We start from the raw sequence: 6,109 nt of genomic DNA on the forward strand, positions 1-6,109 counted from the left end.
GGTTTTTTCCCCCAGTTCTTTCAGTGTAAAACTGACATAAGGATATTTTTGTCTAACTTGATGTGTACTTTGTCCCCATGTTAAAGCAAGCCATTGGGGGATAAAGTGAATACCAAAATCTTACAGTAGTAAGATGGCATTTTTAAGGTATACTATGAAAGTATATTATGAATAAGATATATTATGAATCAGTCTCGAGTTGATAGATATAAATTGGGTTGAGTTATCTGTTGCTAAACTGAAAGTAAAATTATAAATAATGATGCAGTACAGCTAGAAATATTCAGCAGCTGTTTCTGCTGTTTTTCAACCCTCCTGTGATAGATAGTATACATTTATTCGTTATAGTCAAAGTGCAATATGGGGTGCACTGGGTAAAAGTAAGTACATTATGACCAGAAGTTCTCAAATCCTACTAGATAAATAAATCTAGTATTTGTGTTCTGAGCCATTAATTAAATATTAAAGATTGCTGGAGAGTAGAGAAGCTCCATAACAATGCAGGAGTACCATCGTAATACAAATACTTAGGAGAATTATAAGGAACTATCCACGACTCAAAGAATAGCTACTTTCACAGAAGTCTTGGCAACAGAACAGAACAGTTTGGATGCCATCTACAAAAGGTTAGAGACGAAGAGCTTATTATTGTCAGTCAAGATGGTTTTATGGAAATGTGTTCTGTCAAACAAAACTGTCATCACTTGACAAGATCATAGATCTGGCTGATAATGAGAGCAGAATGCATATAGTGTACTTGAATTTCTCAAAGGCGTTTGTCTTATCACTAACATCTTGATGGGGGAAACCAATGAAATGTGTCTCTATGAGGTTATATATTAGATGGATTAAAATCTGTCTTTGTGGCTGATCTAAAAAGTTGCTATTGGGAAGAAAACAGGGTGTCTGTTTTCTGACAAGGTACCTCAGGAATCCTGTTTGCTTTATGTTATTCGACAGTTTAGCAGTGTTCTGAAATGCTATTTAAATTATTTAATAGCAAATAATACTCTAATTATAATACTGCATTATAACAGTGTAATCTAAATTATTGAAGTCATCATATTCTTTACAGATAAATAGAACATAGTATGGATAGGAGTAGAGAATACTGGCCATACCTATTCAAAGAAACTCCTGAAAAGGAGTAACTTAGCGCAGTAATTATGGAAGTGAATACCTATCACAATACAGGTTTTTACTGAAGTGATCAAAATGTTTCTGCTATGAACACTGGGATTCTACTGAAAATCGGAATAGCAGGTAAACAAACAGATGTAGTTTTACATCTGCATGAAATACTGGTAAGAGTGCTACATTCTTATGTCCAGTTTAGAACTTTCTATCCAAAACCAATATAGCAACATTGGTGGAGCTTCAGAGAAGGGTATAAAAATGATCCTTGGGTGGAGATGGATTTAAATACATAGATATATTTCTCTTCTTTCTCTGGAGTCTCAGAGTTGACTTTATATATACACTAATAACTCCAGATGAGAACATGATGCCCTAGCAGGAAAAAATATCAGTCTTCATTGCAGTAACAATGAATTAGATCAGTTTACTCTAAAAAAGGTGCAGGATTTAAGTGAAGGTTGTTTCAAGCAGTTCACTGCAGAATGTGGTGAACTTGCCCTCACATCTGATGTTTTAACATTTTAAGATTTTCTTGTTAAAAAGCATTCTTATATATAATTCCTAGAAATCTGTATTAAAATTGAAAGAAATCATTCTAGAGGAAGTCTGCAGGCATTGAAATCTGTGAAGATCTGTGGTTTGCTGGGGGATGCTGGTTTGACTGGGTTTGTCAAGACTTTGTCTAATGAACATCCTAAAAATGGCTAACGAAGAGTGTGAAGTAAAATTGTAACGAAGAGTGTGAAGTAAAATTGTAAAGCCATGATTTGGGATGAGGAAGATGAAACTGAAGTAACAAGGAGGGAAGTATTAGTGAGGTAGGAGGAAAACATTAAACCCTCAAACTGGAGAAAAGGCTAAGAAGAAAAGAGATGTTAGAGAATGAACCACTCCAAAGAGATGCCCCAGTCTTAGCATGTACATATTTTATGCCTGTTAGTTATACCTTACTTACTAGTTTCATCTAGTACTTTTCATTATAGGGAAGAATAAAATGCTTCATTGGGGAGCAAGACCGTATGATTGCAAACATACGATCTATTGGTCATTTCAGTAACTTCCCTTTTAATTTGATGCACGTGAGCTAAAGGGAGTTCTTCTCAATTTTGCAGCAGATCATAAGAATTCAGGACTCTGAATTTTAGCCCACTCCATTTCTGGACTAAAGAATAAATCTTTTAGAGATTTATGAATTTCTGAATGCTCTTTTTACAGTATCTGACAGCTAGCCTGATACAAAAATTTTCCATGGTTTTAGTCACAGCAAGAGCTGTACTTATTATCAGTTCTCTCTTCTACTACTGAAATGAGAAGGATATCAGGTGTTAAAAATTCCCCCCCCCCCCCCCCCGCCCCCAATTCTTTGTAAGGTCTTGGGGCCAAAACTTAAATAAAAGGCAAAAAAAAAAAATAAATTATTTGTCTGGGGAACTGTACCAGGTAATTAAATTTATGCTTACCCTGCAGAGCAAATAATACCAGTGGCTACAAGAAAACCTGAGATGAAGTATGTTTACTGACATATACAGATGTGTCCAATGCACACAATGTTTAAGTGATGTGAAAAATGATGTTTTGTACCAGTGGGGTTGAAGGGTGCAACTGGACACAAGAAAGGCTTGTCAGTTTGTATATTTCATTTACCCTCGAGTCCTTTCAGTCACTACTTTTTCCTAACAAGTCTTTGTAACAGTGAAGTTGAGAGACAAGCTGAAAATCACATTCATATGCATGAAAGGCTTTTGAAGCAGAGATTTTTTTTCAAAGTTAAACCATGAAGACCGTAACAGAAAAAGAAGAGAGCATTTTTCCTCTACTGAACTCCCATTGCTATGCTAAAGTTCTTCGTGCATTTGTAACCGGCTCCATGCCAGCACCAGCTGTTCTGAAGGGAACCTGGTGTGCCAGACTTCACCTCTAACTTGAACATGTGGAACGTGTTTGAGCAAAGGCATGTCTGATAGGCAAAACAGTGTGTCTCAGGGAAAAGATGAGGATGTGGCTGGTGTGCTTCAGTCATTCAGCTAAAATATTTTCTGATAAGTGGATGGCAGTGCCAAAATCAGTGTCTTTAAAAAAAACTGCAGTTGCTGACAAAAGCATCTCCACAAGATCTTCTGTGAGCCTTTACCTGAGAGTGGTCCAGGTGTATGGCCTTACTGCTGTACTAGGGGCTCTTGCAGCCATTTTCTGCTGTAGTTAGTTTTTTGTCTCACAAAATCACAGAATCATGGACAAGCTGTTTGGAAGGACTCTGAGCATATTCTCACCCAGCATCCATCTGGGAGTAGGATTGTTCTTACTGATAGACCAGGTCAGCTGTGGTTTTGTCTGGAAGCAGCTTGGAGATTCCACTGTATTTCTGTATTATGTCTTCCAATGCTACATTACCCTCCTGGTAAAGACAGTTTTCTTCATGTTCAGCATGATCTTCTCAAGCAACTAAAAGCTGTGGCTTTTGTTCCTTGCCAAGTTTCTGAAGTTAATAAAATGTGCTAATTGGTGTCTTTTCTGCAGCAAACTTTCCTTCCAGTGCAATGTCAGGGCTTTGCCTTTTAAGATGCCTCTCTATGAGCATTAATGAGCAGTTTAAGTCTCTGTGATCCATTCTTTGTGCTTGCAAGACTTCTGAGGATGCGACAGTATGGCCACTTTTCATTGTTAAACAATTCTGTAATATCTATGGGCATCAATTTGACAGGAGATTGCTACTAAAAGCAATGGCTGTAATACTCTTGCCATAATCAGAGCTCTTGCACTTCTACTGTAAATTTAGCTCACTTTGCATTAGATATTCACTGAACTGGTTAAGATAACTTTAGACACTTAATCACTGAAGTGTTATTAAATAGTTGCATACTAATGTGTTCAGATGACTTGTAAGCCTCATGTAATCAGGGGCCAGTTGAGCCATCACAGCAGGTTCAAAGGAAAACACAATTCTTTCTCGCTGGCTTTAGCAATTTCATATTAAAGTAAATGAAGAATGTTTTGATCATGGTGGGATATTACTAGATTATCAGCTCTGGGACTGATGCCCTTTTTGATTGGCCACAATACAACAATATGAAATGAGCCCAAATATGTTTCTGACGTGTTTATTTGCCTTTTTTTTTTCTTTCTGTTTTTATTTTCAGTTGGTTGTATTTTGGTGGTGGTTTTGTTTGTGGTTTTTTTTGGAGGGGGGGTATTTTATTTGTTTGTTTGTTTGTTTGTGTGGGTTTTTTTTAAAATCTGTTTGTGTCGGGGGTTGTTTAGGTGTAAAATCTAGTTACGTCCAAGATGACGGGAGTTTCAAAGAGACAGCTTATATAGGATTTCTAGTCTAGTTTTTCTGGTCTGGTGAGAATATAAGGATAATTTTAAAAGAAAAAACAGGATTAAATTTCTGTTTTAGTTCTGTTTACCTGCAGTTATATCTTTTAATTTACTTTATGCTACTTTCTGAGTGTAACACTTGATCTGTACTTGAGAAATATCACACACCTGGTGGCTTTCAGTGATGAGAGTGAATGATGGGTGATGGAAAAGCTGAGCAGAAGGAGTTAGAAGTGTTTGTATGTGCTACATCACAGGAGGTCCATGTGTTACTTTGGGATAAGACTAACAGTATTTCATATTCCTTTGTATGACAAAAGCTTTGACTTCCTGTGCATATTAATAAAAAGGGGAGGAAGTGAAATGCTCAGTCTCCCTTTTCACTGCTGCTAATTAGTAAGCAGAATTGATATAGGAAAGATACTTATCTTTGGGCTGCATGCTCTTGTCAGATCTGTTGTATTGCTACAGTTTCATTCATCATACTGCACCTTTGTCTTTAATACTGTGCTAAGACAAATCAGACTCATCTGACATTATCAGTCAGATGTATGGTCCATATGTCAGCCCGTGCTTGCATACATGCAACGTAGAACAGAACAAGCAGGCTGCTTCATGCTTCAAATAAATCCATTTCCAGGGCAAGTAGTGCCTGTGCATTTTTCAAACCTTTTTAAGAGCTGCTCTTAGGAGCATTCCCATACAGTGTTTGGGCTTCTCCCTTTCAATCACTGATGAACTGCCTCCCCAGCTTGTTTCAGAGCAGCGCTGGTAGGGTTTAGGTGATGAAGTGCAATTCTAATCTAATTTTTCCTTTTGATGTACAAGAAGTCTTGACCATTTCAGTTTATTAAATATGCAATGGTACTATTCTAGGGAGTGGTTTGTAGCCCTGGTGTTTTCTCCAAAGGTCTTGTGAAACTTCCCTTGTGATTTAAAATTAATAGAGTTTGTTTGTTTGTTTGTTTTGTTTTTCTTCCTTACGTAATGAAATGTAATTTAATGCTGTCTTTTTCAGTTGTGCTCAGAGATGGCTGGATTTCAATATTAAGTGAATAGCACATTGCTGCTTATATAAATTATAAAACGTCCTGAGATTTCTAGGGAAGAAGAATCATTAAAAAGAGAGACTATTGTTGCTATTACTGTTACTAGAAGTAATTACTACCTATTATTTTTGTAAATTCTATACAATATTTTTTCTAGGAGCTCCCCTTGTCTTGATGCTTTCCTTGTGGTCTTTAAGCTTTAATTTGCAGCCTTTGTAAACCTTTTACATAGAGGCAGAGACAGATTTTGTTACCAAAGAAAGCCCTACTGCTGATGGAGCTCTGTGTTTAAGTCTTGGCAGAGCTGGGGAAGCACTTGGCTTGGTTTGCCTGCTGTTGATCTTTTTCATGTAGCCTTTTGTGAGATCTTGGTAATTCTGAATTGCAGCTCAAAAGAAAGAGGACCACAGTGTATTTCAAGAATACTGCAAGGAAATGACTCTATTTGATTTGAAAACTTTGTTTGATAAGCTTTTTTAGACATGTATAAATGATGCAGTTCCTTTTAACAGCAGGACTAAAATGGTGATAATGTAGTTAGGCATTCAGTGAGTTCAGCGAGGTGCACATCTACACTTGTTAAAAATGCATTTTGAAAGAAATGA

The sequence above is a fragment of the Cyanistes caeruleus genome, chromosome 6 (genome assembly GCF_971803275.1).
Source record: "Cyanistes caeruleus chromosome 6, bCyaCae1.hap1.1, whole genome shotgun sequence".
NCBI classification, from domain to species: Eukaryota; Metazoa; Chordata; class Aves; order Passeriformes; family Paridae; genus Cyanistes; species Cyanistes caeruleus.